This window comes from Gymnogyps californianus, chromosome 10, assembly GCF_018139145.2.
Source record: "Gymnogyps californianus isolate 813 chromosome 10, ASM1813914v2, whole genome shotgun sequence".
Taxonomy (NCBI): Eukaryota; Metazoa; Chordata; class Aves; order Accipitriformes; family Cathartidae; genus Gymnogyps; species Gymnogyps californianus.
In genome coordinates, this window is record NC_059480.1 from 16,187,181 (window position 1) to 16,209,805 (window position 22,625).

Here is a 22,625-nt window from a genome sequence, read left to right on the forward strand (position 1 = left end):
TTGGGCAAATCAGTTAAGTTGTCCTTGGTCCTCAAGCTGTAACCTCCACTGAGAGCAGGGGTGTTAAATCTTTGACTCTACTCACCACTAACTCTCAAAACTCTTTACAGAGGTCTTCAGGATCATTCATTTCACTTTAAAAGAGGGGGAAACTGAGGCATGGTAGTAACATACCCACAGATATGCAACAGTAAGGAAAGGAGCACTGATCTCAGTTAGTCTTCAGCACACTGCGCAAGACCTGCTCAAGAAGATGAGCTCAGAGCGCCAGGTATTAATTCAGCCCTGCTGACTTTTCTGTTCTTATTCCTCTGCCCTCCTTGAATCCCTCAGCCAAGCCCTTATTACTCCTCCCTCAGCTCCCTCTTAGCCTGGAGCAGGTCAGAAAGAAAAAAGATGTATTCTTTTGCGTGGGAAAAAAGACGAGGAAAAAAATGAGGTCTTACTGAGTTTGGAACTGTTCAACTTCTCCTTATTTATTTGAAATGATTTTTTTCATCTGTTTCCAGTTTCTGAGGAAGTCAGCCCTCATGAGAATACCCTCAAGTGAATCAGCACAGGATGAAGTGTCACCCCCAGGACTGGGGTGGATACAAAAGGGTCCAACTCTCTGCACAGGGCAAGGCAGAGAGCTCAGGCTATCGAGAGGGGTAAAGGAGGAGCTGTGGTGTTAGAGACCAGCCAGCTTCCACCAGACCACCTAAAAGTTACAGAGCGATAGGAGATGGGTAACACCCTACACTGATTTGTCAAAACTGAACCATTCTAATTTCTTTTTAATGGAATAATAATAAGTCTTGTGGGTAAAGAAGCACAAATATTAATCAATCCTGACTTTCAGAGATGTCCGTCACTGTCCCATTGGTGTTGTCATAGACAAGCTATGGAAACACAAACAGGTAGAGCTGTGATGAGGCAGAAGAGGCTGGAAAAAGCAGACTCCAGGAGTCATTTCCAATGGCTTGCTGACAAATCGAAAGGCAGTATCTGCAGATGGCAGTCCTGCTCTGCTACCGTTGGAGATTTCCAGTACAGAAGGGGATAAAGAAGGGACAAATATGCTTACTACAATCTGCAGATACTGCTAGGCTGGGAAGAGCTGTGAGCGTGTTGTGGGACAGAAACAATTCAAAATAGTTGTGACAAACTACTGGAAGACTTAAACAATGTAATTCAATAAAGGACAAGTAAACAATGTCTGAATTTCATTGGGGATAATTCACTGGCATGAAGGCAAACTGGAGAGCCATGGGCCAGGCAGCAGAGCTGAAGCAGGTAGGATCATGAGTCAGGGAGGTTAGACAGCTGCTGTAAAGCCAAGAGGCAGACACTGTCCAGGGCTGCAGAAACCCCTGTGCTGCCCAGAAGACACAGTTAGAAAGTCTTCCTCTTTACCCAGCTCTGCCGGAGTCTTGTGTCCAGTTCTGAAACCACAGCTCAGAAATATGTGGATGAACTGCAGACAAAAATGATCAGAGGTATAGAAAATTCAGTGTGCTAGGAAAGGATGAAACAGGAGCTGTTCAGCTTAGAAAAAAGGGAGGGGAAGCACTTAATGCTCTGCAAATAAAAGGCTACTACAGAAAAGAAGTTATCGGTTCTTCTGTGGTGATCTGGGCAAGAAGCAATGGGCTTGGACTGCAGTAGAGGAAATTCAGAAACTATTCTTAATATTTCACCAAGGAAAATGGACAGAGAAGAACTGGAATTGCTCATGCACAAGAGATCTGGATTCTCCAGCCATAAAAATCTTCCAAGCACAGTTCAGAAAAGCATCTGTCAGGGGCACAGCAAGGTGAGTCAATCCTGCCTTTAACCAGGAAGACAGGCATAGACTCATGGCCTTTCCAACCTAATTTTCTGCAACTCCTGTGACTTCTATTGTTAGTACTTGCCTCACTAAAATGGAACAGTTTCTCATCTTCCTTGAACGTATTTTTGCCAAAGACAGAGCAAAGAAAAAAGGCATTTTAATTGGAATCTTCTCCATTCACCTCCCATCTACCTCCCACAAAACAGAAAAACAGTCAAGTCATCTCTTCCTAACCACATTCTCCCATGAGGTTTTTGCAGAGAGGAAAAAACCCAAATCCATTAAAAAGCAATATTGCTTTTTTTATTGAAATGAAAATAACTAAAAAGTTCTTTTCCCCACTGAAAAATAAAGAGGTGAAGGGAGGAGCAGCAGACAGGCTTTATGGAGGCATTTATCTCTGAATTCATCAAGATAGAGGTGATGCTAACTCTGGGTAAGGACGTGGTCCTGTGTGCTTAACAACCCAGAGCAACACTGCAAATTGGTGAAGGCTTTGAAGTATAGCAGACTCCTGTAACCAGCAGAAACTCTGGTGTGGATGTGGGGGTGGATTTAGGTAAGCAGAAAGTAGTTTCCTTCTCAGGTAAATTCAGCTCAGGTATTTCTGAAGGCTGCAAAATTGGCTTCAGGAAAATCTCATGAGTAGCAGCTTCAAATGGATTATTCAAACATTTTACATTTATACTACAGTTTGCGACAAGCAAGGGTTTTTAATAATGTATTTCTTTATTCCAAGAAGAGACTTGCCAAATTCAAATTGGGGGCCAGATTTTCCTAAAGGAAGCCGAGAGCTGAGGCTTTTCTTTGGGACCACACTGAATTAATTCTGAAATCTAATCATGCAAACTCTTCGCAGACATTGACTTCGTGTCTCCATTCTGCAGCTGGTGAAGAAGAATGATCTTAAACTTTTATATACGCACATACACACAAAACAGTTGTGCATTTGTTTCTAGCTGATTCCACACAAAATCCTTTTTGGAAATATTGATCTGAGAATTCTGGCAAGAACCAAAAACACTAAATGGGGCAAACTGAACTATAACAGAAAAAAATAGGAATAGGGCTGGAACCAAAGCCACATGAAAGTTTGTCTGCCATAACTCTTCTAGACTGCTCCCAACAAAATTCATGAGTCTGGAGGATATTGAAAACTCACATGCAAGCACAGTCCACAGTCATCGATCACATTACTTTCTGGGCTAGGCAGAGACTTGGGCTGAAACGCTTTTCTCCTCCCAATCATGTTTTGGATGACTGATGAAGCTATCAGACTTCACCTGGTCTTCTCACTGCTTGGCAAAGCCCAGAAAACAGCTCCAGCTATCAGGGAAGTCAACCACAAAATAGAATCTGCCTTTGTGCAGACAAATCTGAGGATTTTGCATCACACCTCACTCACCAAGTCCCTCTTTCAAGAGGTTATTGGTACAAGGGATAAATAGGCCTTTACACTGGTGCTTTATGAGACACATGCACACGTAGCCCTTACTAGTGCAGTCAGGATCTCACAGCACCTCAGAGAGCAGAACTGAGGAGAACTCCAAAGACCAGAGCACACTAATTACTGCTCTGTTTCCCCCTCATTATTTTCTAATAAAGACCACAGGAAAAAAAGTGCTGCCACTTAAGAAATAAGTTATTAAGAGCCAAGACCCCAAGAAATGCATTTGCAGGTTCTCCTGAGGACTCTGCTATTGTAGCTGTTCAAGATGAATGACATCCTGCAGAAAGAGACGAGAGTCCTCAAGACAGCACTAGAGTAGCTTTATTCAAGAGAATTGAATAATCTGTCTGACACAGTAAATTTTGTAACTACCTGATGGATCAGAAGGAAGGAGTCTGAAATATTACAGGAGAAAGAGAGAGGCAGCAGCTGACTTACAGCTGGCCAATGTGCATCTTCTCAGGCAATGTTTATTCTGTTTGCAACTGTCTCAAAAGGTTTTCAATCCAACTTTTTATCCTTTTCATTAGACACGTTCCCAGCTGGAGCAAAATGAATTATCCTTAGCTATCAAAGTGAAAATTAAAAAGCACCAGCAAGACTTGCCTAACATCTTAACGTGTTCCACATCTCTTCCAAACCCATATTATCATCCTGAACAGAACAGCATATCAATCCTTCTACATTCTTTTCAGTGCTCCAAGAAGTAGCCTTTTTGTTTACTTCTCATAGCTGTGACGTTGCATGCTTGCAATCTACCAGAAAGATCTTAAATAAAACAGGAAAAAGCTTTTGACTCTTTTTCCCCATACTCATCTATCACAAAAACAGCATCCAAAAAATCCTACAAAGTCACCGTATTCACATGCCCTCAGACTGGTCTGAATACCAGTTACCCAAAGCTCCATTTTCTGAAGATGGCACCGATTTCAGTAAACCCGTTCCCACAAGTTATGGACAAGCCAGTAAGTTTATTTGAATGGCAGTTCCGCATACTCATATCTTCATCCTGAGACAGCTGTCAAAGATAGTTGAAATGGTTCCAGTCTAAATAGATTAGGTTTCTTCAGTCCTGCAAAGAGACAGCTAAGGAAAGTATAAAAATATCCATAAAATCAGGAGTGGCGTGGAGAAAGGGAACAGGTACAGACTGCATATGCACTCTCTCCAAACCAGAACTAAGGGCTATCAGATGAAACCATAAAAACAGGTTCAAAATAATCTAAAGGAGGTGGTTCTTCATAAATGTGTACGGCAGCCAAGGAAATTCTTGTTCTGGGTGTTGTGGATGACAGAAGTTGAGACAGGCTAGGAACTGGAAAATTTCACTGAAGAAAAATGTACAAAGACAGACACTGCCTTTGTTTTATGAAAGCCCTGCACCACAAACTGCTGGAAGCAAGAATATTTGGAAAGCTACCACTATGCTTGCCTGTATGCTGCTGTAAATGAGACACTGGGCTAGATCCAGCGTATTTATTCTTCTAAGATTTTTTTGGACAAGACAAAAGATTGCTGGGAGGAAAAACAAGGTCAGGAAATAAAGTTAACTGAATGCTTTCAGTATTCTGATAAAATGGAAGAGAAAGAAGTACTACTGTTCCAAAAACTTCAATTGAAAGCAGTGTTTACAATGTCCTTCCCAAAATGTAGTCATACTTCTTGTTCCAGTAGTTACTTTGGTGTTATGCCATGTACTCCTCATTACACTTTTGAGTGATGCTTGCTCTGAAGTGTTATTATGCCATACAGTACGTGCATGTTCTTTATGTGTGTCCTCAAACAAATCTGCTGGCTTGAGCAACAGAACACATTTCTGCTCCTTTTAACTCCTGCTTGCCCTGAAAAATTAAGAACTTTGCCCTCTCCTGTGTGTCACCAAGAAAACTGATTGCAAAGACTCAATCAAGTATCTGAGGAAAGCCTTCCTGAAGGCATCGGTGGTTGCATGAGGAGTTTGTACTCAGCTTGCAAGAATTTTCTTGGTAAAGATAAGTCAAGGGAAGGAGGAGACCCAGAACGGCTCTCAAAGCCCTGATACCTCTTCAGGATAACAAGCTAACACATAGCTTGTAAGGAAACATATTTCTAGTTAAAAGATCAGGAATCACTAAGAGCTTGTTTGTGCATGGAAAGCTCTTACTAATTTAAAAGCACAGCAATCAAAGGAATATACATTCAGACTTACAATGGCATGTACAAACCCTATTGAAACTGAAGTGCGCCTGCTGCTATTGTTGCTACAACAACTGGTCTCTGTGGGATGAGCAGGAACTACCACCTTTCCATCCCTCACCGTTCAGCACTGGCGAATTACTCATTGTCTCTTTTGCACAAAGAGTGAGCTATTCACAGGACAGTCAAAACAAAGGGAAATAAAACACATCTGACTTTTGGGAACAAAACTTAGGAGAAATATCTCTCAATTTCATATGGAGGAAAGGATCAGTTACGTTTGGAGCTGTCTCTTGGCAACAAGTCAGAATTCTGGCCCACTATTTCTCCAAGGTATGGGAAGATGGAAAAGGTGAAATAATCCACATGACTTCAAACAATAATAATTTTCTATAAATGCAATGGGATTTGGAGGGCTTAACCCAAATCTAAGGTGGCCACATTTCTGCAACGTAAATGACACTCACAACCCTGTAAAAACTCTCTCAACTCTTCATCTTCTGATTTACAAATTTATTCCTAGGAAAACACTTCAGTCATCACTAAGCTGTGATTGCCTCTTGGGTGTCAGGCAGCACTTGTTTAACTGCTTAGTGCTTGAAGATGCAACAAGAAGAGACACAGCCAAGAGAATTATACCTGGGCAAAACAGCCCAAATCCTCAGGGGTACTTTGGCTCTAACTCTCACTGACACCCATGACAGTTTGGCCCTAAATAACTGCAGGGAGCTGTGACAATGCAGTTAATCCAGACAGAGTTTGGTCAGCATATGGCAGTAAATGCTCTGTCCTCACCAGGAGTGACGGTCTGTAATGGGAAGTTGAGACACACTCAGTTTTACCCCTCCTGCCAATGACAGCCTCCAGACAGAGCTATCGAGACCACCATAACACAGTTACTAGTCTCATCGCTCCTTTGCTGGGTGGATTATAATGCAGAAGGCTACCCAATGTCCATAGCAAGTCTAAGTGTTTAGCATTTACATGTCTGTATCAGCACGCTCCAGATTTGAGTAATTCACAGCAAGCTGCCAGCCCACAGAGTACTGTGCTTCTGCAAGTCTGAAAAATTCAACTAACAGAACAAAGTTTATAGACTGACATTATGGGAAGCAAATTATCAGGATTACTATGGTAACAATGTGGAGTGAATGATGACTTCAAGGCCATGACAACATATGCATTTTATAGGAACAGCTAATTGTCTGACTCTGCTCACTGACACCACAACATATTTTTCACTAAATACCTTGGTATTTGAATTTTGCTGCCTCCAGCTACTATTAACATATTTTGCATTCATGCTTTGTATAAATCCCCAGTAACGTTTCTAGTTAAAGTTCCCAAACATACATTCAATTTATGTTTAATGAGACAGTGTGAGTTAAGTAAATGAGTGCTAATTAATTAAAACATATGTATAGTGGGCTGTGAGGATTAATTAGTTAATGTTTGCAGAGAGCTTTGAAAAATGTAAAGAACCATATAAACATGAATGGTGTTCTGGGAAAAAGAAGGAGAGTGAGGAGATGAAGAGATACAGTACATTATATCTAACCTTTAATGAACACCTGTTTAATATCACGCATGGTTTGTCATACAGTGTTAACTGCAACAAGAAAGCAACTGTACATTAGTTAAAATCTGGTTTATCAGCTGTTACTCTTCTGTTAAATGTAAATGGGCCAAATTCTCTAGTTCTGTCTCTATTGGGACACTGTCATGTAACATGACTAGCCAAAGTTATCCAGAGTTACTGGATAAGCACCAAGAGGTGACAGCATGAGCCAAGTGGAGGAACAGTGTTTGAAGAGCCCCCAGCGCTGGCTTGCTGAGTCCCAGTGGTCTCCAGCTGGATGCAGAAGCCAAACTTTTTTAATGCTCCCACCCATTTCAAGCAGCTCCATCCCCAGCTTCAGCACCCAGTGTCTCACAGCCAGAGCTGCTGAGTCCTCAAGGGCTGTGTGGACAAGGACAAGCCCACGCTGGCACAGCCTGGCCAGGGCCAGTAGCACGCACAGCTTGACACAGGCTGAGTATTCACCAGAGTCTCCCATGGGGTTCGTAGTCACCACAAGTGTCACTGCTGCCATAGCTGGGGGCTGGCAGTACCTGAACATGGCTGAGAGGGTGACTGCATGGTTCGCCTGCCCTGGGAGAGGGATGTCTGTGTGCATGGGGACATCTAGCAAAGCAGCCACTGTATAAAGGGCCTTAGCAGCTCTGTGCCTCTGCTCCTCTCTCCTATCATTTCTGTAGGGGACAGGGGTATTTCTCTCTGCTCAGCTCTGTGGTGGAGCTTTACCAGTTTCCTTCAAACAGAAAAATTTCATTAACTGATGTTCTAGCTTTGTTAATGTATAGAGGAAGAAAAAACAATAATAATAAAAAAATCAGACTGGAAGAAGCTACTTGGGTTACCGAGTCCTGCCTGCTGCACTCAGACAGCAACACAGCAGATGTTTAACCCAGGGCACCTGCAGAGCACCTACTGCAGCCCAGGCCACTTCCCTCCTCCTGTGGGGAACTGCAGTTTGCCACGCAGCGGTTCTCTCAGGCAGCTGCACACCAGAAACATTTGACTACTCACAAGACCTCAGCTTGTCCCCACCTGACAAGGGTACCCAACTCTTACATGCCCAGTCCCAGTACTCCCAGAGCTAATCAACTTTTCCTACCACTTATGTTCTCTGTTTGCTTTGAGCAAAGATCAGCATGGCCTGAAGAATAAATTCACACACGGACTTGAGGGCAAAGGCCAGCAGAAGAACAGCATAACTTCCAACCTCAGGGCAGCAGCACTGGAGGAGGTGAGATGTCTCAGATGCTTTAAGACACAGGTAGCTTTGGTCTGGGATTTGTCTTCTGAACACATCACTGCATGAAAACAGAGAGACACATAGGCATCGAGCCCTCTCTTGTGGCTCCCATTTCCCATGGCATCCAGCAAGTCCCTGAGCTCAGCATGGAGACTGTCAGCTCCTCTCTGGCCTCGGGGTAGAAATCTCCAACACACACACACACATCTTGTTGCTGCAACCCATAAACACAGCTTCCCTCTCCTCCCTCCTTCTCTTAATTATTTCAATTCTTCTTGGGCCCTGTCTGTGTACTTGGAGACCTGCCTGGCAGTGTGAAAGAACAACAAGAGCACTAAGAGCTTTCTAGCACAGTCTGACACTGGCAATGAGAAGCCAGCTTGGTCGGTGCTAACTCCATTGCTCCCTGGGCTGCCTGCTGTGACAGCTAACCCCCCGCAGCCTGGGAAACCACCATCCACACAACCCCACGGCTGAGAGCACTGCTCTGCAGGCAGCATCTCAGGGGAGTGCTGGACCCTTGAGCCAGACACAGCCAAAGGTACCCCACGTGCTTTCACTAGCCTCCTTAACACTCAAGGGATAACTAGGGAGTATTTGTGGGCAGGCAGCCAGGAAGATTTCAGTGTGTTTCTTTGATTCTGCCAAGGTAGTTTGTTTTATACAGAGCTGGAGAGAAGGGGCAGAACAAAATAAGCCACCCAGGGAAGACTTCTTTAGACAGTATCATTGATGTAGGCTGCATATTAGCAGAGCTTTCCAGGACAACATACTGGTAAACCTTATGCTCCTGCAAAACAGCCCTAGAAATAAATTTGGCTATCTGCAAACGTAGAGTGAGACAGCCTGCCTGACCTCAGGGTGAATCTTTCAGCCAAAAAGGGATAAGGAATGTGCTTCCACCTTCACCTCCTGAAGACCTAATAAATAGGCCGAAGCAAATGAGCCTACATGTGATAGGCTGCACACCACCTTGGCTGTGCTGTGTCCTCAGCAGAGCCAAGGACTGAATGTGCAGGAGACAAAAGTTCTTCCCACCTCCATGTGAGGCACTGAATAAGGGGGAAAAACAGCACAGCATCCACGAGAGCTCCTGCCGTGGTGGGTGCTGCTGGGGCTTGGGTGGCACTCCTGGTGCCATGGGAGGTTTAGGGACATTCTAGGCTGACCAACAAGGGGTTGTATCTGGATCCTGCCCTACATCCTTAGGACACAGTACCAGCTGCTAGGATGTTCCCATTCTCATTACGTTCTGGTGAGAAATATGGCCAAGGAGTAACAACACGCCTTTGCAAAATGAGATGTGAAGGGACTGTCAGTAGGTACGAGTCCAAGCAGAGAAGTGCTGGGATTTTGTTCGTGACAATAAGGTCTGCTGCCCTTGTGCCCAGGGCTGGATGAGAGGACACAGATGACTGAGTGGACCCTAGCCTCATCTGAGCCCCAAAACTCTCCCAAGTCCCCTTCAAACAGCTCCTAAAACTGCAGCTGAATGCCAGAACTGGGGGGAGGCACCACATCAGTGAAACATTTAAGGCTGTATTCAGGGAGCTTTCTTGTGGGTTTCCTAGAGCCTGGTGGGTGGAGGGGTGGAGGATACCCATGCTGGTGTCCCGTGTCCTCACTCACTGGCTGTGCTGGGTGTTGTGCAGTACCAGTGTTGCAGTGCCACCGGGCAGCCCAGCATCCCACCAGCCCTCTGCTACCCCTTCCTCTCCTGCCTGACGCTCAGCCAGCCTGTGTCAGTCCCCAACAGAAAGTGACTGAAAACCCATCTGATAACCTGTGCTCTGAGCCACCAGAGCAGTCATCACCCACTCCATTTTCAGCCAGTTTCCTGACAGAGATGAAGGGTTATCAGTGACAGGGCCAATGCCAGGTATGGATGGGTTTCCGTGGCTGCCAGTAGCTTGGACAGAGATATCTGTCCCAGCAGTCAGTGGCTGCAGCCTGCACGTGTTCCCTGCACGGTGAGCTCCATGACCAGCACCCAAAATCCTGAACCAAAGACAATCATGTACCTATTTACCCCCAAAGTCAGTGGGAACCTCCCAGCTCTAACCCCCATAAGAGGGGACAGTCTATTTAAACAGGCTCTGGGCTGCTGGGATCCACCTTGAAAGCCCAGATACAAAGTAACACATCCCTGAAAGGATTTGGTTAATTATAAACTCCAACTTATCACAGCCCTGTGGCTGAAGACCGCTTGCATTTAAATCCCATTTCCATAGCTGCTACCTGGCTGCTGCAGAGAAAGGCAGCTTATTGCAGTCCTCTTAGGGAGAGGTCCTGGCTGCTGCCCCAGGCACAGCTCCCCGCAGGTTAGGAGGTGCTTCTGCACTTTGTCTGGATACTGTTCTGCAGCAGTGCCAAGAAAGAGGAAAGCCCTTGGGTGGCAGGGGCAGAGAAAGCAGAAAGCCCAATAGCCAGATGCAAGGATGCATGCAGAGCAAACCAGCACAGGACAGCTCAGTTTCCAGAAGTGTCTGCCACTGGGCTTCATTATCCCCCAAAGGGGACAGTGACCTGCTTGCACAATGTTTCTGTTAGCCCAACAGCCACACTGCTAACCTGCAGGGCTATCTGGGCAGCCTTCCCTGAGAAAAACCTCAGCTGCTCACATGCCTCTGAGCAGCTGCTGCCAGCATGCATGGTGTGCTGCTCGGAGGAGAAGCACCTCTCCTTTCAGGAAAATAATCTTCATTTGTACAATATATTTAGCAAGGTCCCGTTGGTAAGGAATACTTGATGATTTATTCAGCAGTGCCTTTCTCCTTGAAGGACATAACCCATTCCCTTAGGAGACCTACAAAAATCACATTAACACTAACATGTTCTTTGATGATTAGAGACTTTCCCTGGCAACACTCCATCAGTGCAGGCTGGCAAAATATATTACCATAATTGGAGATAGACTTTTCCCCCTTTTGCATTACAAAGTAATCCAGCCAAAGGGCTCCAAGTGGATTCTTTCACATATGGTGCCATGGTATCAATTAAAACTATCTCCTTTGAGATGATGGAAGGAGCATGTTTTCAGGAATTTTCCCATAATGGCAATTGTGTGCTCGTGGTTTCGTCTAACACAAAGTAAGAACTGGATCCCCCATCTGTTGCTCAGCAGTTGATGCAACTTTTAGCTGAGTGTTTTGTATTAATGATGGTCACCATTAATAAAACAGTTTGTAGATTAGGAATTTATCCCACCTTTTATGCTTAATAGGCAGCTCTTACTAATCTCCTCTATCGTACTTCCTGTCCTAAGCTCTCAAAGCACTTTTCCTTCCTATCTAGATCTCACTGCCAGGCCATAACCTACCATAGACAACTGCCTTAGTTCCTAATTGGGGAAAAATGGAGACATGGCAGGGCACCAGCTGGTTCAGCTATTGCAAGAAATCACAACTATCAGACTTACTGAGAGAGACCACAGCAACTATTAGAGTAGCTGTTGCATCAAACATCAGTCAAACTTCTTCATTCTTCAGTCGATAAGTACAGTCAAGACCTCTAACATTTGCTAGAAGTATTGCTTAAGTTTGCAAGTACCAACACCCACTTGGGGAAGCCAACCTGGCCATACTTCTCTGTAACTAAGGCTCAAACAAACACTTCCCCAGGAAAAGATAAGAGGCTTTAGGAATTGATACCTGCCAAGACCTGTTCCATATTCCCAGTCTGGCTCCTGAGAAAATTCAAGCAGCTTCTAGCCTCAAAGTTAACTCTTGAAGCAATCACTGGTGAAAAGACAAAACCTTGATCTCTCCTCAGAAGTTGGACTCGAAGTCTAATAAAGGGTCCTGAAGAAACACGAAGCATAAATTATTTCTGTTAAAAGTACAGGATTAAAGTTATGTTAATAGAAGTCATTTGGCCATCTGAGCAGTCTCCTAGCAATTGCATAAATTACTGACTGAACAAGGAGTTTCAACCAGAACATCATTTCATGGCCAGACCCTTACTGATTTCCAGGCAAGCAATAACAAGCACTCCAGAGGGAGCTGCTCTATCCTCAGATGAATGGAATTAATAAGTCACAGAAAGCTGTTTAATAAACAAATTCCCCCTTTTTGTCTTGTGAACTGTACAGGAACAGAGTATGTGAACACAGAAGCCTTTGCTATTTCTGTGTATTTCCCAGATCATTTCCTCATCAAGCCCTTGCCCTTCACTTTAAGCCCATCACTTCTGAGCCCCAAGCTGCTTTGATCTGCAGCGCAGACCCCATGGCACTGCTGCCATTTCCTGAGAGGGCTTGTTGTCACCTCTATAAAACCATACGCTCCAGTCAAATGCAGTTAGTTTTTCCACTAGTCTCTGCCTCCAGAGGCAGAGTTTTGGTTCAAATCTGTTATTCCCCTCTAAGACTCAGCCATTTGTAGCTCATAAATTGCAGCTTAGCAGATAGATTGAGATGTTTTAAGTTTATCTTCCCACACAAGTAACAGCAAATTGTAGCATGAGCCTTGTGTGCAATTTTGCTCAAGTGCCCTGAGGCTGGGAAGCTGCTCAGGGCAGCTGTTTGGCTGGAGATGCACACTTCCCCTGTCACCATCTTCCCAACACAAAGCTCTCCTCCCTCTGAAGTGGCTCTGGGAAAGGTGATTGATACACTGCAGGCAGAAGCTTTATAAAAGGTCCAAACTGAAAACCCATGCAGTGAGCTAAAACTGCTTGTTTTAGCAGAACTTTTTATTGGGTTGGAAAAAAGGTCATTCAACTTCTTTTAATTGTACCTGATTTATATATGGCTCTGTACATTCCTAGGGAACAGCAACAGTCCTGCTGAATCACCATGAGAAAAAGCCTGTATCCAGGCAGATCTGGGTTTGCAGAAGGAAGATTTCAAATTCTTTAGGACTAGAAGGACTGGAAAGAAAATCTAACTGTGCACATGCACAGCATTTAACACAGGAGAGCTGGGTCCTCCAGCTACTATTGCAGTGAAGTTTAGCACCACCAGCAGAAATGTCTATGGGAAACTTCTTTTCCTGAGGCATTTCCATGTGCAACTGTGGCTGTAATCACATCCAGTTTATCTACACTGTGCCCAAAGTAATCTCAGCTCCAGCCATCTCTCCACAACCTAAGGCACAGAGATATCAGTGTCTGGCTCCAGCAAAAGCTAATCTAGATTTTCACCATGCATAAACCAAAGACTTGTGGCAAATACTCTCTTTAGGACTGTGACGGCATCAGGCTGGAAAGAGCATCTCTGTCCCACCTAAACCCTCAGTCTGTGTCTGGGTGTCACAGGGTGATGAGTCTCAGAGGACAGCCTGGCCGACCTGCAAAGCCATGGGAATACCCCAGGTCTCCTTATGACCCACCCCCACACAGAGCTGGGGTTTGTGTTTTTGGCAGCACATGGCAATTCCCCTGTGCAACACCCCAGCAGGCAATGGTGAGGATTTTGGTCTGATATTTGCTAAGCCTCATCTTCCCCTGCATGGAGAAACTGCAACAGCCTGGCAGCCTGGCCCCTTTCTGCCATTGGATTTTGCCTAGTGGGGAAGCAGGCAGGGCTGTGGACTGGCCAGGACCCCTCGTCTCACATTTCTATGGCATGTTTTATACCTGCAGCACTGATGGGTGCAGATCCTCGGCACCTCCCTTTGGAAACTGGTTACCCAAATCTTCCTGGCTTTCCAGTTCGTTTGAAAATCTGAAGCTTATTAAAGAAACAAGCAGGGACGGGGGACCGGGATGCTGTTCTATCAAGCCTCATCTCTGAGGAGCAAGCCTATCGCCAGTGCTGCTTCCACGCAGCTCCAGTTCCAGCTTGACCTCTATTTACCCACTGCTCTCCACAACCCACAGAGACATCAAGTGGCCAAATAGTCTAATTGCATATATACAGAGTGCAGCGTTTGCTGAGGAAGGTTTGAGAGGACAGTGGGGCATCTCAGCTTAAGCAAAGTTCAGCCATTCACAGCCCAGCAAGAAGTTTTCTCTCCGTGTCTTTACTGAATGTTATTTCATTTTATTCTTCCTTTCCCTCTTTTGATTATAAGCCTAGCAAAAACAAGACAAAAAATACAAAAAGAAAAGAAACTAGATGATCCCTGAAGACTGAATGGTTTGTACATACCCCGTCACTCCACACAGATACTGCCCCTGGAGAGGAGTGTGTGACAAAGCCCCTCAACACCACAATCTGCTAAAGGAGACCCAGGCACTAGAGCCTGTGTTCAGGCAAGAGAGACCTCAAAGTAAAAGTTGCACAACCTGTTTATTTATTTCCTTGATTTTGCCCTTTCTGTCCTTCTCCCTGTATAAAGTAAATCAGCATATTTTTTTTCCTCCCCTGAATCCCTGCTGTAAGGTTATCAGCTACACAAAGCAGAATGGAAGAGAGCCTGGAAAAGCTGAAAATCATTTGCTATTTTCAGTACCATGGGGAGAAGTCTTTCTCTTAAAGAGCTGAAAAAAACATTTCAAAGCTAATCTTAGCCCAAAGCTCCCATCAGTTGCTCCTTCTTCCCCCACCTTCCCCTCTGATAATGGGGGACTGTGGCTGGGGAGCTCAGCAGCAAGCTCAGGAGCCCTAGAGCTGCTGGTAGGTACCTTCCCCAGCTGATAATGCTGTCAGGAGACTGGCAGTACCTTATGGGAATCAACTTACTAAATCTTGTATTAAATAAGTTGATTCAGAGGGAGTTTCTCTCACACCAGAAGCTAAGAAGGTGAGGAATTATGAGACAATTGTTGTGTGCAGGTGTAAGAGGTGAAGGACAGTTACAGCTTTTGCAAGCCAGACTTACACGTTTCCTGTGATTCAACTGTTAAACACTGCAATCCCAAACCTCACTGCTCCCTGCAGTGCTATTCCAGAAGAGACCTTTGCTTCCCCACTTCCAAGCACTTCCCATCATGGTCTGCACAAGAGCAGAGAGCGTGCCCAGAGGTCAACAGGTAGGCGTGAAGACAAGACCCCATGCCTCCAGGTCTGCAGTATCCCCAGGTATCATCTTAATTAGACACATGATCAGCCCCTCCTGCTTGGAGCAAATAACTCTCTTCAAGTTTTCCATTCCCTAGAAGGAACAAGAAGGAAGAGTCCTGGGACAGAGACTATGGGCACCGGAATGGAGAGGCCAGGCTGAAGGCATGAAGAAATCTTGCCCCAGCCACAGAGTAGAGTACAGGCTGGGCACCAGGAGACACCAAGCACATGGCTAATTCAGCTCTCAGTCACCCTGCTCTAAGTTTGCCACTACAAAAGGAAAGCACATGTGATGGGATACAGACAGGGATTGTTACAGAGAACCTGTATTAAACCTGCCAAGAGACCAACGTTTCACATTGAGGTTCAGGCACCCACTTGAACCAGCAGCCCTTGCACTCCTGAACCATTGGATCATGCCAAATTTCCTCCTGACACCCAACTTCTCCTCTTCTCCTTCTCCCAGCATCCCACTGCTGCCTGTGGAGGTTCAATACCCAACTCAAATTCAGCATGCTTCATTCAGCACCTTGGGAGATCAGCTGCCTGGTTCCTGGGGAGAATCAAATATGAGTTGCTTCCTAAGCAGCAGAACATGCAAAGCCCATTTTCCTTCAGCAACCACCAGTGTGGATTCTCTAGTGGCTAATTAGTTGAGCACCCACTGCAATACCTAGGATGCCTCTGGCCAATTTCACTGAAACTCACCTGTAGGTTCAAAGGTTAGAGAAGCACTGATAAGAGTTTCAGCTCAAACCACAGGAAGCTGGGCAAGGAAAAAGGTATATCCCAAAAGAATTTCCACCCAGAAGATTTTTCCCAGCTCAAATCAACACTTCCTCAGTAGCTAGACAGTAACTGTGTATTAGAGAGAGCAAAGCTTGTTTTACTACACTTCAGAAGTCCTCTCTGGGGAGAGCTGAGCTCCCCAGGGCTCTGAGCAATGCCCTTTCATACACATTTGAAAATAACATCAAGATAAACTCTTCCAGCTAGCTTTGTCTTTCCAATGCAGGTTTAAAAGCTATGCAGACTACACAGCATTGACACTGCTGCAGTTACAGCTGCATGACGAAATTCCACTTTTTAAATCCAAAGTTTGTTTGCTGTTACCCTTGGTCCACCACAGGAACCAGGAGTGCAGCTAGGATAGACGTCACCCATGGTTGTTCCCTTTCTGACAGCAGCACCTCTCTGAAACTGCCTTCCTCATATCAGCTTTAAGTCAGGACAAAAAAACACATATAGCTGCTCTAGCTCTGTGAATATCAAAGAGACAGCTCTATTAAACTCAAAGGACAATTGTCCTCTCTGTATTTCAGATTGGACTAAAACTGTGCTACAGGGGACAATTAATCTTCAAAATCAATTTTTGTCAGGAGGCTAAATTTCAATTGTCTCAGGAATGGTGGTGCTGGGCTGGTAATTACTGTCTGATGAGGCAACCTCTGAATTCACTGCCCAAGAGAACACTTTTTATTAATAACTTTTGTCACAAACCCCAGGTCCTTTTTTGACTTTGACAAAACGTGTTGCCTTATTTACTGTGTTAAAAACCTCAAGCTGTCAGGAGTCAGATGATTTGCTTCGGGTTTTAGTTGCATTGTGAGACAGGGAATAGATACTCCCTTTTCTCCAGGAAGGCAAAGCAAAAATCCCAGTTTGTTCTAGAAGAAACACAATAAAAATGCTAATTTGCTTTCCTCTGCATTTGTGTCCTTTTTCCCTACGCCCCACTCCACAATAGTCCTGACTCCCCTATGTCTCCCTCCAATTATTTTCCACACAGTTGCTTGTTGTCTGGCTGCTGCATACACCTTAGCCATTTGGCTCCCAGGCTTGCTGCTTGCCATCAGCCGGAGGGACACAGCACCCAGAAGAGCCTTGGAAGCCACAGAAACACCAACTCCATCCACCTACTCAAGGTGAGGCTGCCCCAGGACTGTGCACCCTGCAAGTGCCAAGCTTGGCTCGCTACAGCAAGAATATTTCAGGGTTTAATCCAATGACAGCGTCAACTGCCTAAGTCACGGCAGAAGCAGGACTGATCCAGGGCTCCCCTCTTTCTGAGGGACACCCACAGCTCCCCCTTGCGCGGTTCACTTAGCCATGGGAGCTCAGTTCATCACAGAGCAGCAGAGCTTGAGCACCAGGGCCTGGAGAGCACAGTCTTATCAGACTAAACTTGTGTAGCCAGCACACTCTCCTGGCACAGTGGAGACATGGCTTTGTACCTCAGTGAGCAGACGGAGTAAAACCCAGGCTTTCAACTTGCTAACCACCTACATTTTGGATGCAGAAAACTGATACGCTAGTGCAGTGGATGCTGCCTGGACGGTATCTAAGTCTCCTCAAGACATGAAAGCAGATGTCAGCCTGAGCCAGGCACATCCCTCCACACATCGCATTTCCTGGTGAACATCCCAAAGTGTGTCAATATACTGATCTTCTAAATCATAATTCCAAAATACCAGATTTCCCCAGGAGCGGTCTAGGTGCTGGCAAGGCATTTCATATTCCTTGCTGGGCACCAGGCCCCTCCGCTGCAGAGCTCAAGTACTTTGCTGGTACCCTCAACCCTGCCAATACTGTACTGGGAGTTTGCATTGAACTGGAAGATGGACCCAGCTCTCCTGACTCCTGGTCTTGCATTTTCTGCCACAACTGTCCCTCGCAGTGGAGGAATCCCCAGCATTTCAGGAAATCAGGCTCTGCAGGAGCTACTTTTTACTAGCAAAGGGATTTTACTGAATTGAATCGCCTTTAAGTCCCTGCATGCTCTTTATTTTCCAGCTTACCCAGCTAAAGCTCATTTGATTTTAAAGATAATCCAATAAGCATCAATTGATAAAATTAACTTTGCAAGGATTGGATTTCCCTAGTGCATGAGACAGTGAGATTAAGGGACAGGCCAAAAGGGAAACAGAGCTGACATTTCTGTTTGTTACAAAAATGCATTTCTGTTAAATCCTGGGCATTTTCCTTTGTACAAATGAAGGTTCAAAGAACTCCTGCTCTGCAAAAGGCCAGGCCGACACTGTATGTAGGTGACTAGATCCCTCCCAGGCATTGAAACAGGTACTGCCCAGGTCTTGGAAAATAAGCTTTGTCCAGGCTGGTCCTACAGGCCGTGAGAAGCAGGAATGCTGCTGCAAGAGTGTTACAAGCAACACAGACATGCCAGGTCCCAGTTCGCTATTGCATGCTCTGCTGCCCCCAGGTTCACTCTGAGCCCTGTCCAGTCTACACAGGCTGGAGCTTCTCCATCATGGAAGCACATAGTGATTTTCCTGGGGAATGAAACGAATAGAAGGAAGACTCCAGAAGAGAAAGAAATATGCACCACATGCTTGGAAGCAAGGACAGCAGTGTCTAAAAGACCTATTGCAGTATTCCTTTGCATCCTGTAATGTTTGTATTAATATTTGCATTAGCTGGTCACAGCTGGAGGAATTCATTGTGTTACTGAAGACCAAATTAAGCTTGCTAAAAGCCCTGAAAACTAAAAAGTTTGGTAAAAGCTCTCTGCTGTCTAAATATTCTGTTGAGTGGTTAGCACCAAATTAAGCTTTTTCAGTCTTAACCACAGAATCATTCTCTTACCACAGGCCAGTATCCTTGTGAGACAGCTTATGCGTACGTGGCTAGAGGCAAAACACATCACAAGGACTCTCCTGAGCTGCAGGTGTATTTGCTGAACAGGTTTCCTTCCTAGCACTGTTATGGGAGTGATCCGTTTAGTGACCTCAATTAATTACATTCTCAAGCACAAAACATACTTTGACACCTCGATTCATATATCATGAAAACACCACGTATATCAAGGAAAAAAAAAGGAAAGATACTCTTTGTTACAAGGAAATGCCACTAACCAACAGGCTGGGGTTGCTGTAAGACATGCTTCAGCCCATGAAAAATTAAAGGCAACATAGACCTCTAATGCATCATGTATCAGGAGAACCATTAAGTAATCAGTCAGCATTCAGTTTTATAGGGCATTTTGGGCATAATTCAATTTCCATTCATTTTAGATCATTTCCTTAATGAAGTAATGCACTGGACATAAATATTTCAATGCAACTCTCTAATGCCCTTTAAGTAGCAAGCAGCCTTCAGTAACCCAGAACCCAATGAAGCTGTAAAGGATAAATACCGCAAAAAGGAAGAAGGACCAAATACAAGAATAGTGATGTGCTTAAGTCCATGGGATTTAGGCAAATAGATACAGCTGTGCTTCTGAAGCCATAAAAAAAATTAAAAGAGACAAGAACAGCAGAAAAAGCTGGTATTAGTAAGGTGCTATTCCTCTAGCTAGACTGCCTCTCCCTTACATCCTTACATGTGCACTTCAGCAGCTTGGGGTAAGGATTTTTTTTTCTGTTTCAGGTTTGTATAGCAGCAACATAGTGGGATGTGGTTAACTCCTGCAATGGAAGTTCCTAATATTCTGCACGGCAGTAATGCTTTTTCTGCCTTCATGCACAGCAAAAAGGGGAATGGTTTCGCAGGAAGGTTTCCTTAAGTGCTTTTTCCCCTCTTTCACAGCACTAAGTGGTAGTTTTGCTACAGAACATCTCTCTTCCACAGGTCATGGTGGCTCGATATGAGGTTTAAAATAGTTACTGGCAGTTTACTACAGCAGCTTGGCTGTGGAGCCTGGGGCAGTGCTCAGTACCAGCCCATACCACAGAAGCCACCCATGCCAGTTCCCTTTGGAGGGGAGGCTGCAAGGCCAAGCTTTCAGACAGATTGCTTGACACACGGGTATCCAGTATAGCTTCCTAAAAGCGCTACACATCAAAAAGTCACTGCAAGCTTCTTTGCAAAGCAGCAGCCACAGTGTCCTGATTTCAGCTGGGATAGAGTTAATTTTCATTAATTAATGAAATTTTTGCCAACCGATACCCAGTCAGTTCCTGAGCAGCCCCTCCTGGCCAACTCCCCCCCAGTTTATATACTGGGCATGACATCATATGGTACGGAATATTCCTTTGGCCAGTTTGGGTCAGCTGTCCTGGCTGTGTCCCCTCCCAACTTCTTGTGTCCCTCCAGCCTTCTTGCTGACTGGGCATGAGAAGCTGAAAAATCCTTGACTTTTAGTATAAACACTGTTTAGCAACAACTAAAAACATCCGCGTGTTATCAACATTATTCTTATACTAAATCCAAAACATAACACTATACCAGCTACTAGGAAGAAAATTAACTCTGTCCCAGCTGAAAACAGGACACACAGGTTTCACTGGGACTGTGCTCACACCACAATAAGAAGAGATTCTCTAAAACACAACAAAGCACTGCAAACCAGAGAAAACCATTTACTCCCTTTGAACCAGAGGCTGAAGTACTTCACACCGGATAGCTAAAACAAACATGGTGGGGGGTAAGGTAAGGAGTTAATTTTAGCACATGAGTGTTAATTTTTAATACTCTAAGGAGAAAAAAGTAAACAAAAATACTTACAACAAAAGCAGAGAAAAGTTTAAATCTGTCAGCAGGATGAGAAAAAGCATCTTTCCAAGTGTGAAAGGACCTGTTCCCAGAAGAGCAAACTGGGAAAGGCTGGCTATAAAAGGGAGGAGCCACTTGCTTCAGGGCATTAAGAGCTTATAAGAGAAGGTGGTGGAGCTGTGGGTGGGTGGTTATGTTATTTGTCAAGAAGTAGGACTCCCTGCTCTTTGGGGTGTTTTGGCTTTATTGAATGCTTTAAAACTTGTCTGGCTTTTTTTGTTTGTTTGTTTTTTAAAATGTCCTTGTAGCTGGTGTGTTGTTTTATTCCTAGTGAACAGCATTCCTGTGGCTGCTACCCAAATTTGGAGGCGATGGCAGTAAGCAGCACTAGTCACAGCTCATCACCCAGCAAGCTTGTCCTGGGGCTGAGGTAAGAGTCCAGGGAAAAATAGTGACCCTGTTCTTATCTGGCTTACACTGTGTACTGACAAAGGGCTAAATTAATATTATCTCCACTGTTTCAATTCTGCTATTTCCTAAATTTTTGAGTGTTTGTCTTTGCCACATAATTGACATTATTTAAATCCATGGTTTGGCACAAATTTCTATAATGACATGAATAAAAGATGTGCAATGCTGTCAATAAGAAAATTGCCTGACTATTACCCTGCAAGCGATCAATAGTTTAGGTGCCCATGGTTATTACCAACCATACTGCCAAATGATGGGGGGGGGGAAGAGGCCTCCAACGACCACTGGCCAACCACCTGGAGAAGGAATCCTCTCTGCTATCAGTTCCCAGCTGCAGTGTGCTGAAAGGAGCAAGGCAAGGTTACAGCTCTCAAACTGTGAGAATCTGTCTGTAACTGATGTGATACAGCTATATTGTGAATAACTGACCCCATCTAGTTGTGTAAAGTGATGCTCAATCCATCAGGTGTTTTCACTTCTGGAGGGCTTCAAATGGCTTCATCCAACACAGCCCACTTGCACTTTTTCACCCCGAGGGCTTTGCAGGACTGAAGCGCCATCAATACATCTGTCTCAGATTTGATTCCTCCATCGGCACACCTCGCGGGTAGGATTAGAGACTGCGTTTGCCTGTTGCTCCTGTGGCCTGATCAGTCCATGCAGGAGGCACATCTGCGAGAGGGGAAGCCAACAGCTTCGCTGCTCTCTGCTGTGGGGTGTCAGCACCCCAAACCCAGCTCCCTTGGTGCAGTTACACGTGTCCGTCTTGAGATGCAGCTGTAGGTCTGCCACCGAGCAGCCGGACAGCCTTTTTCTTTTCTGTGATCCGGCCACTAGAGAGAGCCATGGTATAAAATGTGCTGCTCTGGAGCATCCCTGGGCCCCGGACACAACACTCAAAACTGTCATTGGGGCAAAAACCCCTCACTTAAAAGGAAAATAAAGCATTTTTCCATCTTCATTGTTTTTTTCAAGATTATTATAATTTATCTTTATTAATCCAAGTTTATTTTCAAGCCTTTGCTTTTAATTTGCTCTTCATTTCTCAAGGGAGAGCTGGGTTAGGAGGAAAAAGGGTAGGCAAACTGACAAGTATTTTTCCCATCCCTGTTAAGAATATTTGGGGGAAAAGATTTCTCACCAGAAAGGATTGGATTGCACACCATGGCTGGCACCAAAACTGAGTTAAGTCCACTCATGCGAGGAACGTGATGAAACTTGATAATACACCCAGTAAATGTGGGGTAGAGGTATCAAAACACTTCCATGGGAGCTGGGGGCCCTTTTTCATAGTGCAGAGGTATTGGCGTTAGCTGCGATGGAGTTTTATCTGAAAGTAAAAACCGTTTAGCGCAACACGATATTTGAACATATTTGCCTTGCTGACAGGCTGGGTTGCATTGCTCCAGCCCTGAGCCATGCTCACGCAGCTGAACTGCTTTGGGGACTGATTCAAAATCTGCACACAGCGATGCTTTGCACACATTAAGGTCATAGGGT

At 44.9% G+C, this 22,625-nt stretch overlaps 1 long non-coding RNA gene across 1 annotated transcript; it reads right to left on the reverse strand.

Moving 5' to 3' along the window:
• Positions 1 to 7,289: 7,289 nt before the first annotated feature.
• LOC127020331 (uncharacterized) lies at positions 7,290 to 20,708 on the reverse strand. The gene is made up of 3 exons (XR_007767059.1): positions 20,667 to 20,708; positions 11,908 to 12,057; positions 7,290 to 8,315 (listed from the first exon to the last, which is right to left on the reverse strand). It is a non-coding gene; the product is annotated as an uncharacterized LOC127020331 (long non-coding RNA).
• Positions 20,709 to 22,625: the final 1,917 nt, after the last annotated feature.